This window comes from Cryptomeria japonica, chromosome 10 (assembly GCF_030272615.1).
Source record: "Cryptomeria japonica chromosome 10, Sugi_1.0, whole genome shotgun sequence".
In the NCBI taxonomy this organism is placed as follows: Eukaryota; Viridiplantae; Streptophyta; class Pinopsida; order Cupressales; family Cupressaceae; genus Cryptomeria; species Cryptomeria japonica.
In genome coordinates this window covers 900413394-900427321 of record NC_081414.1, presented here as the reverse complement: position 1 = coordinate 900427321, position 13928 = coordinate 900413394, and positions in this window count along the sequence as shown.

Here is a 13928-nt window from a genome sequence, read left to right as displayed (position 1 = left end):
TTCCTGTGTTTGCACTTGATTCTGAAGTTCTTTGCCCTCCCTATAACTTGTCTTCTAATGGCTACAACCGTTTTCTCCAATCCGCCTTATTCCTGTTTGTGTCCATTGATCCTCGATTAATTTCCTTAATCTGCTTTTATAGTTTTAACTTTCTTGCACCTGCCACTTTCTCCTTCCAACTACCAACGTTTCCCTTTCAGCTCTCGCCATACTATGTATGCTTACGGTGTCCATGGTACGGTGTACGGCCTGCGGGTGTACAATGTGCAGCTTGCGGGTGTACAATGTGCAGTGTGCGATGGCGATCTTCGGCTCTCCTTCGGTGATTTCTTTCCTTTCCTCCTCCGTCTGCACGGTCGTACGGTTGTGCGGGGTCTGTAACAATATTGAACGCCGTGAGGTATATATGGGCGTGCGAGGCACCTGCCTCACCGCACGGTGGGCACGCAGGCTCCACTGCACGTACGGTCACCTATTGTACGGACTCGTACAACCATACAGTTTTTTTTGTTTTTTTTTTTATTTTTAAATTTTTAAATTTTACTCGTACAGACATACGGTTTCTTTTTTTTTTTTTTAATTTTTAAATTTTTTAATTTTATTTTTATTTTTCTAATATTTTTTATTTTTAATTTTTTAATTTTTTTAATTTTCAATGATTACTCTTCGAGAGAATTCGGGATCAGTCGCCCGTCTCTGTTCGTGATACTGTTTTAATTCCGACCCATTGACGACGTCTAGCATCTCCCTCCCGTCAAGCGTCCACAACTTAATCGCCCCGTTGGCATTGACCTTGCGTACCTTGAAGGGGCCTAGCCATTGTACTTTAAATTTTTCGGGTTTGATTTCATTCCTCCCATTGAATTTCAACACTAATTGCCCCAGAGTAAACTTCATTCGCCTAAGGTACTTGTCGTACCAGACCTTCCATCTTTGCTGGGCTGCCTCAGTGGCCCATTGTGTCATCATTCTTTTTTCGTCCAGCTTGTTCAAGGCATACAATCTCTCCCTCGGGCTCTCCATATCCCCAAGTCTGTTCTCCACTGCAATGCGAAGGCTTGGCACCGTGAATTCCGTTGGCATGACAACTTCCTACCCATACATGAGTTGGAATGGAGTTTGGCCGGTGGTCACCTTGTAGGTTGTGCGGTAGGCCCACAAGACTGAAGGTAATTTTTCTTCCTAGTCTTCTCCCTCGACACCGCACGACTTGTAGATTATGCCCACGAGAATCTTGTTGGTAGCCTTGGCCTGCCCATTGGCTCGCGGGTAATGGGGGCTAGACAGTGAATGGAAAATCTTAAATTCCGTAGTGAGGAGTTTAATAACGTGGCTCACAAAATGTCCACCCTTGTCACTCATCAACTGCATAGGGATCCCATACCGTGTAATAATTTGATCATAGATGAATTTTGCTCTACTTACGGCCGAGTTGTTAGGTAGGGCCTGCGCTTCAACCCACTTGGTTAAATATTTCGTGGCTACCACAATGTAGCGACACCTCCTAATGCGGCTCGCCTTGAGTGGCCCAATAAAATCCAACCCCTAGTGCTCGAATAGTTCTTGAGCATGCGAAGGGTTGAGGGGCATGAAATCCCTTTTCAGCGGCCTCCCTGCTCTCTGACACGTATCATAACCTACTACCCATTCTCTCACATCATTATACAATGTGAGCCACCAGAGGCCTGCTAGCAACACTTTTCTTGCCGTAGTGTCCGGTCCCATATGGCCTCCCGCGGGCCCCTCATGTGCCTCTCTCATGACGCTTGGCACCTCTTCCTCCATCACACACCGACGTAACACCTCGTCAGGCCCCATTTTATATAATAAACCATTGATCAGCTGGAACGTGTGGCTTCTCAACACAAGTTTTCTTCATTCTCTCGGTGGCATGCCTTGGGGGAAGATGGAGGTGGAGAGATATTCCCCAATGGCAGTATACCATGGTGGTAGTACTGCGATCTTGAATAGGTGGGCATCTGGAAAGTCGTCATTTACCCCCTCTAGCGGTTCTCCGGACCTGATCCAAGACAATTGGTCAGCAATGACATGGCTCTTGCCTAGCTGTACAATTATTGTGAATGTGAACTCCTAAAGTAGCAGTAGCCACCTACTTATCCTGCCTTGGATTATGGGTTTGTTTACCAGGTACATCAAGGCCTGATGGTCCTGAAGTAGCAGTAGCCACCTACTTATCCTGCCTTGGATTATGGGTTTGTTTACCAGGTACATCATGGCCTGTGTCACTTGCAAGTAGTGTCGAAATTTCTGTACGGCATAGACCATTCTGAGGGCCTCCCTCTCAATGGTACTGTAGTTCTTCTCGGCTTTCGACATCAACCTACTCGCAAAATAGATGGGGTGATCCAACCCCTGTGCCCCTTCTTGAGCCAGCATAGCGCCAATGGCATAGTTCGAGGCGTCCACATGTATGTGGAATTGTCAGTCCCAGTTTGGATAGGCCAGAATGGGTGCTGCCACCAGTCTCATCTTGAGTTCCTCAAATGCTTCCCCTTGTGCCGATTCCCATATGTATGGTTCGTGGAAATGAAAGTTGGGCAAAGTTCTTGATGAACTTCTGGTAATATCCAATGTGCCCCAAAAAGGACTTGACTCCCGTCACATCAGTGGGCGACTCCATTTCCACAATTACCCGTACCTTATCCGGGTCAGTTTTCAGTCCAGCTTTACAAATGATATGGCCCAGCAACTTCCCTTGTGGTACCATAAATCGGCATTTCCGTGGATTTAAGGCGAGCCTGGCCCTTCGGCATCGCTCCATGCACTCTCTCAGCGCCACCAAGTGAGCGTCTTCGCTACTGAAAATCGACCAGTCATCCAAAAAGGCTTTAAAATTTCCCATCGACATCTTGTCAAAGATGTGAAGGACTATCCTCTGGAAGGTTGCAGGAGCATTGCACAACCCGAATGGCATCCGGTTGTAAGCATAAACTCCATCTTCCACCACAAAGGTGGTCTTCAACTTGTCCTCCTCAACTATCAAAATCTGGTTGTATCCTGAGAAGCCGTCGAGAAATGACTACATTTCATGGCCAGCCACCTCCTCCAGGATACTGTTTGTGAAGGGTATGGGAAATGGGTCCTTGATGGTGACTGCGTTGAGGCACCAAAAATCCACGTAGATGTGGATCTGGTTGGCCTCCTTCTTGAGTGAGATCACAATTAGCGAGACCCACTCACTTGTCTCCACCCGAAATATGATGTTGGCCTTTAGCATTCGTTCACTTTGGCAGCATAGTTTTTATTCATTCGGTACTGCCTCTTCCGTACAGGTTGGGCTCCCGGGACCAATGGTATCCGATGGACACACATTTCTAGCGGGACCCCCTTTAGATCCTTGTAGGACCATGCGAATACGTCCTTGTATTCCAGGAAGATTTTGAATGCTGCAGCATTTAGCACCAAGCTCCAATTGTCGCCTACCAAAATATTTCGGGGGTTGGTAGTGTCTCCCAAGTTTGTCTCCTTCATGGTGGGGTCTTCGTACCACATTGGCCTATCCTTTGAAAATTCGTACGTTGGAACATCATACTTTGGCGTCTCCCTCCTTGTACTCCGTGTATTCTGGTGGAAACTCCTCGCCTGACTCGTCCTCAATCTGTAGCATGTGACAAGCACGGTGAAACACTTCATAGTCTTCCATTTGCCAGTGGAAGAGTCCATTCAATGAGGAAGTGTCATCTTCTGAACATCCACCAAGTTCAAGCACTCCTTCCTCGTTTGGTTCCCTCTCATCTTTACCTTCATAGGAGTCACACTCCCATCTGTTTGAATCCTCCGAATCCGAGTCAAATGACGCAAGTTCCTCGCCAACAACTTGGGTCCTCATATCAATGGTGTACGTCCGCCCCCCTTTCTCCATGGAAAGGGTGTTCTTCTTCCAGTCGTGGTCCACCTTTGCTGTAATTAGCAACCCTTTGCCTAAGATTGCGTCATACCCCTTCTTCTTGAGTGGGATTACCACAAAATCTAGTAGTAAGGGTTGTGTGTCGATGGTCACTGGCTGGCCATCAAGGTGCCGAGTGGCTTGATGCCATGCTGGTCTGCACCTACCAAGTTGAACGTGGCTGGCCATAGTGTTGGCTTCTCCAGCTTTTTCCATGTATCCTCCGGTAGCACATTCACCCCCGAACCTCCGTCCACGATGGTGTCTTTGAGGATAGCCCCAAGAATTCCCATCTCTACTACAGCAGGATGTCGACCACTATTTAAGGCCAACAACATTGGGTCAACCGAGGGGCTGACCGGAACTTCCGCCCGTGTCGCACGTGAAGGTGCCTGTGCAGTGGTTTGTATGGAACTAAAAATGGCGGTTCTCAACTGTGGCATTGTCTCTTGAAGGTCCTTTACCCTTATAGGCACTTCCATTTGCAGTACTTGCCCAATTATGTTATTTTCGGCTTCCATACGAGATGATGTACTCAACACCTCATTGTTCTGTCATTCGACCGTCATCTCACGCTCAATATTGGCTTTTGCCTCCCGTAATCTCTCCTCCATACGGGGGTCCGGATAAGTGGCCTTTTTGGTCTGAGCGTGGGTGATTGCCAATACTTCTTTCTCACCAATCTTCTCAATGTTGAGGAGGTTAACCCTTGGCTTGGGGCAATTTGTCTCATTGTGGTCTCCAAGACCACACCATCTGCACAAGTGTTGTGATGCCTCCTCTTTTTGGCAGTCTCGCGCAAAGTGTCCCCACTGGTTGCATGCTCGACACTGAATCATTGGTCGTCCCTTGGCATCATACTGCATTCGACTTTGATTATTGCTATTATTATTGTTGCCTCTTCCTCCCCTTCGGTTACCTCTGTAACTGCCGGATGATGTCGTGGTGTTGGCTTGGGGTTGTGACGTGCCTGTTGTCGCTGACGGCTGCTCCTGGGTGAAGAGCACTTGGTTCCCGTGTGTCTTCATGTTGTAGGGACATTCTTTGGTAGAATGTCCCAACACTTGGCAAATATCACACAAGGCCTTTTTTGGACAAGAGCCTTTTGTGTGACCTTCCTCCTTACATTCTGTGCACCATACTTCCTCATTTTTGTTGGTGCTTCCCTTCATGCTTTGGAATTCCTTCATCATGCGGTGCATATCTTTTTGAAGGGCTTGCACCTTTTTACTCAACCAATGGTGCCAAATGTTTACCCTCTGGGTGAACAGTTTAGAACATACAGATAGAACACTTAACGTAGAATAATAATGCCATGGATATCAGATAAAACATAAGAAATGCTATTCCATTCATAATCATGTGTGTCTTTACAAGTTACCTTCCAAGGTATATAAAGGTAGCAAGGGGGTGCGAGGGGCAACTGTCGCACCCATAACTACCATCCCCCGATTACCGAACTAACAAGGACAAATACAACTTAATTAACTAGTTTTATTCTCGTACAATATTACCGCCAACAACGATCTAATAAATGAACAGCAATTTAAAGTTTAATATAATCTTATGATGATTCATTTGCCCAAGTGGAAGAAAACTTATGAATGCAAGGTCGACTTCTTTAAATGCCCAAGTATAAGAATACAAACCAAACATTATAATACACTGATGAAAGTTGGGATTTTGTGTAAGCAAGAAGAATAAATTGGCAATGGAAGTAAATATGTTCAACGATTTTAAAACAGCATCTAATAAGTATTGAGAGACTTCATTAAGATGTTGAAGGAGTTAATAATGATACAGCGTGTAGACCAAATAAAGCACAAAGGTGAAATACAATTATAATATGCTTAATGAAGAGTGCAACCATATATTGAAAATGCAGCAATAAAGAGTTTATAAATGTGCAAGTCCTAGCAACATCATTAATATATAATTGCATCAACATGCTGACTGACCAGATTGTTAGGAGCAAATCATTATAGTGTAAAGACATAATTAATAAAGTGTGATGCTTGTTAAGGAAAACAGGTGCGATTAGTAAGAGATATTTTTGCTTTTTAAAAAGAAACATTTATCCAAGAAGTGTGATTAAAGAAAAAGAAGATATGTCCATTTGGAAGGACATCGTCTTTCAAAGAGATCTATCTCTCTGTTAGAAAGATGTACATATAAAGTAGAATAAGAATTGTGAAGATTGATTGTGTGGTGTTGTGTGTAAGAAGACAATAAAATATATATACACCAGATTGAAGACCAACTTATGGGAAGATCATTTGCAGATTTATGAGAGAAGAGCGTGGATGTTCTCTAAAGTAATATGAAAAAGGATAGGTTTTGTGGAGATATTAAAACAAAAATATATGAAGGATTAGTTAGCAGTATATGAAAAAGGCTTGAGCAGATTTTATGAAGACCTTGCGAAGCAAATTGTGAAGGAGTCATGAGAAGACTTGATGGTTAAGGTTGGAACATGTTGGTGAAGAGTTATAGGAGACTTGGAGTAGACCAAATAGCAGATTTATAAGTGCAGTAATGATAGAGTGAACAAATGAATATCATAAGAGATTCATAGCAGATTGTCATAAGAAAGAAGATGGTGATCACATTGTGGGAGTTTCATGATCAGTTTATAGCAAACTCGAATAGAGCAGATTGAAGAAGAGAGTTATAGCTCTTGTGAATATAATTTGAATGAGGGTTGGTGCCTCTAGTGGGCAAGTGCTCACGAATTGAATGAGGGGTTGGTTCCTCTAGTTGGTTGGAGCCTACGAAATTTGCAAGAGATTATTATATAAGCAAGTAATTTTCCATGGTTTTCTCCTGAAAGGGTTTCTAGGTAAATATTATGTGTTATTGTGTTTTTCTCATATGCATGATTATCAGGGTTGCACGATGTTGTGTGTTGCACACACTCCCTATCGCCGACAGGGTCCCCCTTCCCTTTTTTGAGCCTTTCGTCTTCACCCTATTGAGTTTCACGCAGAGTGTCTCGCGTCATTTCGAGCGAGCCCGCGACTGGTCCGTGAAGTGATGATGTTGAAAGAAGAGAAGCCAGTGATTCCATTAGGCTAGTCTAGCCCTCGGGCACAAATTCCAAGAGATTGTTCAAAATTGTGAAATCCCCTTGAATAGGCGTAAGATGATAGAGGTTGGCGAAGCCCGCCAAGCAAAGGACAGCGCGTCTAAAGGTCGCATGAGGACCCAAAGTTGCCTTTTTTCGCGTAAGAGCGATGAGATAGATTGCATAAGGTTTGTTTTTACGGAGTTTACGAGATTTGAGTGAATAACGATTTTCGCCAGCTGGAGTAGAAAGGGGCGAATTTCTTTGCAAAATGCCAAGGTTGACAAAATCACCCAAATGCCCAGGAGGGGCGAATTTCAGACTTCCAGGCCAAAATGAGAGGAGTTAAAAAATTTCAAAATTGGCCTAAGGTCCGAAAAGTTTAAAAATTGGCAAAAACGCCCAGAGGGCCGAATTTCAGACCCTGGGGTTAAAATTTCAAAAAGTTTAAAAATTGGCAAAAACGCCCAGAGGGCCAAATTTCGAACCCTGGGGTTAAAATTTCAAAAAGTTTAAAAGTTGTCAAAATGGCCAAAAGGTCCGAAATTTGCTTAAGTTGGCAAAAGTGCCAAAAGGTCCGAAATTTGCAAAAGTTGGCAAAAGTGCCAAAAGGTCCGAAATTCACTGAAAGTTGGCAAAAACTCTAAATGGTCCGAACTTTATTTACAATGGTGAAAACGTTAAAAGTCCGAAAAGACAAAGGCATCCGAAGTTCGCACTTAGGGTTTAAAAAACGCAGTTTAAGTTTCAAAGGGCCTCCATATCCCCAAAGTCGCGAGCTAGAGGAAAGATGCGAAGAAGCAAGGGTGAATTTTGCCGAAAACCCCAAATGGTCCGAAATTCGCCACCAATATCAAAATCGCGACTCATAGGCCAAATATAAGGAATTCGAAATTGATAAAATCCTCCATTCCTCCAAAGATCACAACGTGAAAGCATCCAAAGTTCGCGATTTGGGGACGAAACGAAGTTTAGAAGTTTGCAAAACCCCCCATAGCTCCGAAGTTCGCAATTTGGAGGATGAAGCTGCACAGAATTTGAAGTTTTTAAAGCTCCCTCATTCCGCCGAAGTTAGGGTAAACCGCGTGAGAAAGGGATCGCGTGAGGGTTAAAGAGAGATACGGAGCCAATTTAGCATAATTTGCATCCAAAGTAAAACGCTGACATAAACCATTCCAAACATTCAAGTTCAGATTGCCATTTTTTCTAAGGTAAAAAATCGCTTAGTCTAAAACTCAAAATTGCAAATTCCTTTTAAATCGCAGCCGTGAAAATTTGAATTAGAAAGTTAACCGTTGGGATTCAAAATTGCAGACCCTCCCATTTAGAATTTGCAAAACTATCCATTCGTTTTTTGCATAGCAAGTTGGGCAATTGCTCACCATTCATTTTCATCAGGTAAGTACGCTTTGTCTCGCTTGATCGTCTGAAATATTTACAAATTGGATGCATGTCTGTGCAAAATTGATTAAAGTGCTTAAATCTTCAAAATTTGCATCTTTTTTCCGATTATTAAAGCGTCATGCAAAGCAATCGAAATTAGAATTTGCTCCTAGGAATCAGCTAGAAAATACATTTTCAATCTTAGGAAAGTTTCTCCAGCTTTGTCCATTTTGAAAACTAACCCCGATAATCCTTAAGTATAAGTTCGCGATCAAAAGCTTCATAAATATCTTGCTTTAAATCAATCAGGCTCTCAGCTAGCAATATCACACTATTTCCAATCTAAATTTTGAATTAATCCTTGAATGCTAGCACATTCTCTATCTAACCCGCCTTACTTCTTTTATATCGCCTCGTAATCCATGTCCTGCTGTGCAGGATAAATGCCTAAATCGGCGGTGGAATCATCAAAGACGCCTGCTACAGCCAAGACATTGCGAGCATCCAAATTGGATATCCCATGCAAAGTTGAAAGGATGAAATATCAATACCAAAGAGGGGGATTGAGGGAGTCAAAAGTTCAGACTGTCTGGGACAGTGTCGGTGATACTGACCTAGGCCCGCGGCCTAGATCTTGGGCGCCTGCACTGGATTCCCTACAGTTCTCGGCAATGCCCACGCGTAGCAATGGCTACGCTCCTCCCTACTGGTTCGCTTGTATGTGGAGATGCGCGCAAACCCTCCTGCTGTGTGTGATCGCTCGTTGGTGGCGTTCCCTGGTTTTCCTGCTACCTTGCACTCTCGCACTCCCGTCCCTTTTTTTCTCCCCTCCTCGCGTGTTCTTTCCAGGCGATAAATATTTCTTCTGCGGCTCTATTCCTTTGGACGTGACTTTTGGAAAATGACGCGATTTTTGGGTGTTATTTGCCCTGTGTAATGTTCGCTTAATCTAATTTTATTATTTATGTTAATAGTTCAATGTATTAATGTATACGCTTCCTTCCTCATTGATTCATTTAACTTATATTTTGATGATTTTTTTTTCCTATTTATTATTTGTTACTAAATAAGCATGATTTATAATTTATTATTGATTTGATTTATAATAAGCATTATTATTTATCATTCAGTTTACTTACAAATATTTATGATTAATGATTTAGTATTTACATGATTTGTAATAATAATTATTCGTTTATTACTTATTATTAATAATCTATGATTAATGATTTATCATTTATTATTTATTTGATTTATAATAACACTTATTATTTATCATTTATTAATATAACAATTCATGTATAATGATTTATTATTTTAATTGATAATGATCAATGTGTCCTTGGTATATTTATTAATCAGGGGTCATTGCAATCCCGCCAGGGCAAAACACTAATGAATGAAGAGTGGTACAAGGAGAGAAGACCTCCAAGCGTCAGAATTGGGAAAAAGACCCCTAGAAGCAACTTTCACAACGAGCATGGGGACATGGTCACACTGCTCAGCAAGATTATGGGACTTCCCCAATCCAACTACTTTGAAGAGTGGATGTTTTACTTCACAGAGCAAGTCTTCGCTGGGAAATCCAAGTTTGACTGGGCCCAGATCATAAGCGACAATATCCACACTCAGCTGATAGAACTTGAAACAAAGAAATACTTCACTATGACCTCCTATTTGGTCTACATGTTCGCCAAGAACCAACCACTGCCAGGTTTAATAATGAAAGGTCAAATTGGGAATGGGCCTGGTTAGGTAAAGGTGTATGATTGCTACCCACAGCTGCATTATCAAGATATAGCCCAAAGAGAAAAGAACAGCCCGACCTATGCGGTTGGTCAATATGAGCGCATCAATGATGCCTTCACAATGTGCCTGGTCAGGCTAATGCAGGGAGGATTTCACATAAGGCTCTCGGAGCAAGCTACTATTTTGGTACAGAGATACGGAGCTTGGTTCATCCAGTTCTCAAGGTTCTCCTATATCCGAATAGCGGGCTTTGATGGTGCCCCTCTCCGACTTCCGCGGTACCCAACCGACAAGATAGTTCTTATGGAGGTTGCAAGGCAGTCGCATCCAATAGGCAACTTACTCAGAGACAGGAAGCAGGCTGGATTTGCATTTCCCATGATTATAGGCAACCGGGATGTCCATCTAAAAAGCCCATCCCAAGCGGAGGAATCCTTCGCAGAACTAGCCTCATATGGCCTGCAAGAGCATTTTCTGAGGGAATGTTTCGATCACGATAATCTGGCAAAGAGAGCCCATGGCAGGCGGTACAGAGCAAAGGAATCAGTTGAACATTATTGGAAAAATTGCTCTAATGACTATGAGGTCCAAAGGCGTGAATATTCTAGGTCGAGTGTGCAGCAGATGCGACTCTGAATATCACCGGGTCCCGGATCAACTCACAGATTCAGGAAATTGCCTCCAGGTCCGAGAATTTGAGGCAGTAAGGCATCTTTTGTCAGGCGTTGATTGGTCCCAAGACCCGATCACTGATTTTGAGGCAGTCATGGCAGCCCCAGCAAGATATACAGATCAATGGTTGCATCAGCAGATTGAGCGACTAATTCATGAGGGAGTCTAGTTCACCTACCACTTAATAAGCAGCCTCGATTCTCAGTCCTCCGAAGATGAGGGAACGTCCAGTGCACCCAGGAAAGAAATTGAAAAACCCGAGAAGAGAAAGAAAGCTAAGGCTTGCAGAGGGACTCGGACGTCCAAAAGAACAAGAAGGGAAAAGATTCCCATTAGGAGACCAGAGGTCACTTCATCATCAAAGGACCCCAGTTCGTCCGACGATGTAGTGGAACTAGACTATATACCCGCTCCGCCTTCTCAGAGTGACATTGTGGTGCAGGGGCAGAAGACTAAAATTAATCATTTCCTCTTCAATGAATTTCATGTTTTTGTTTCAAGGTGTTGTAAGGGATCTTAGAATCCCATGTTCATATTTAGTTTTGATAATAAAGTCCTCATAGTCCATTTTTGTAAGGAGGTAAAACTTGAGAAAATCATTGATGAGAAAGTCATCAAGAAGACCAGAAACAAAGAGTACAAACAATACCTTGTGAAATGGGTAGGAAACCCTGTTGAAGAAGCTGTATGGATGGATGAGGCAGAGATTCTGAAGCATGGTACTTCATTGGACCAACTTATCTCATGTGGAAATGAGATCAACCCACCCCAGGAGTATGGTGCAGGTTCACAAGACTAAAATTAATCATTTCCTCTTCAATGAATTTCATGTTTTTGTTTCAAGGTGTTGTAAAGGATCTTAGAATCCCATGTTCATGTTTAGTTTTGATAATGAAGTCCTCATAGTCCATTTTTGTAAGGCCTAGTGGCCTAGGGTGCTTTATAAACCCTATGGTCAACTATGGTCAAAAGGATTTAGGATGTGTGGATTTAGTGATTCAAGTGTATTTTGGTCTAATTAGGTCCAAAATAATATGTTTAGGCTCCTAGGTCTGTGTTTGAAGATAGTTTATTGGCAAAATACAAAATTGTCAAAAATTGACAAAATGTTGTCAATATTGGTGAACAACTTTTTGAAAAGTTGTTAAAATCAGTTCCTAACATTCACAACCACTTGATTTCGGTTGGAACATGTTGGGATGACTATATAATTCCTCAACAAACCAATTTGGAGGGTTGTTGGTGGGATATTGTGAAAGTTGATAATTTGAAGCAATAAAAATTCTATATTTTCCTACACATTTGCTGTTATTTCGGTTGGTACAGGCTTGTACGATCTAAAAACTAGAAAATTCTTCCATGGTGAGTTAGAGGGGTGAGATACCTTTCATTTGAGTCCAACCAGAGTATTATAAGTGGAGAAATAAGCGAAATATTGAAGTTTTAGTGAAGACAGCCCGTGAAAGGGCATAAACCTAGGGTTTCATTTTTCTTCTCCCTTTTCTTCCATTTTAACCATGGAAAAAATCTAAAACTTGGTTGGATGGAAGATTTGGGACTGTACTTTAAGGTTTTCTTTGTTTCAGACCTGGAGGAAGTGTTTGGAAAGAGCATGAATTAAAAGAAGCCAGACATCTCTATGTGGCTGGCAATGCAAAAGTGGTAAAAAGACACTACAGACCCCATAACTCTTGGTGAATTGTAAACCAATGAATAAAACCTTGAAATTGGTATTATTTTGGATTTCCATAAATGCTCAAAGTCATACTTTTCTGACATGGTGTGTAAAAATGGTACTTCCTTCATTAAGTGCTTGAAATAGTCCTTGTTGTCATCATTGAGGGTTTGGTAGAAATGTGGTTTTTTGAAGCCTTCAAGACCTTTCCTTTTGGAAAAGGTGCTGTCCAGAGTAGTGTAATTGAGGTGTGCAATAAAATCTAGGTGTCCTTTGGAGATTTTGTGTTTTAAACCAAAAAGTTGTTTTTGGAGACTAGTGGGCCTAGAGAGCCAAATTGGGCTTGGATACCTTGGGGACTTGGAGGAGAAAACCAGAGGGTGGATTTGGGTATTTTATGATCCATTAGACCTATCAAACCTGTACAAGGCCTTGGGAAGCATATAAACCTGATTTGGAGGGGTGTGAGCCATTTGAGCACTTTTTGAGCATTTTGCCTGTGGGGTTGTTAATCCATAATTGGTGACTTTTGTGAAATGTCTCAATGGGGGGTTATGGGGAAGGAAAAATATGTGTTGAGATGTTAGATTTGTTCTGGTAAGGTGTGAGGTCTGGTTGGGAGAACCTCTTTTCCAAAGGGGTAGTGTTGCCTATTGAGCAAGTGAGCAATTTGGGCTTTTCCAAGTTGTGTAGACCATACCTCTACATCACATTGATGCATTTGGAGCTGATGATCCTCCCGCACCCGACATGCTAGATGCTGAGCTAAGAGCTATTGAATCAATCAAGCCAAGCAACCAAATTAAGGAAGGAGAAATTCCTTCCATTCAAGGGATTGAAGTACGTGAACGTACCCAACAGAGCCACCATGAATTGCTGCTCCATAATGTAGCCAAAGATGACTCTACCGTTGAAGGAGAGCAAAGGATAGAGGAGACTTGCGAGCTCAAAAGGACTGAAAAGCAACCATCACGCGAAGGCACCAGGCAATTGTTCAGTGAAGTGGGAGAAAATTCAGCTGCAAGCAAGGAACTTGACACCTCCTCCACCCCTCCGGTAACAGAACAGCTGCAAATTTGTGATGAGTCGGCTAAAAACATCAAAGAACAAAGTACAAATTTAGCCATATCATCAGCCCGGGCTGTACCTCAAGAGTGGTTAATTGCCAAAGCCCAGCGCAAGGCCACCACCAAACCACCTATTGATTTGGAGAACATCTTCTCACGCATGGACCAAGCTAAAGCTAAGGGGAAGAAAAAGCCCAAGGCATATTCTAGAATGACTAAAGATGATCAAAGGAACCACACTCTTCACATTGCCACCCTGCCTGTAGACAAGTCAACAGATCAGATTACACTGGTGGATTATAGCATCACAACTGTCCCCATCGGACGAGCCACTAAGGAACAGGAAAAGGAGGAATTCAAGGATTCAGTACAGAACATGCTCAGGCAACTTGAAGAGATAACAGCTGAAAA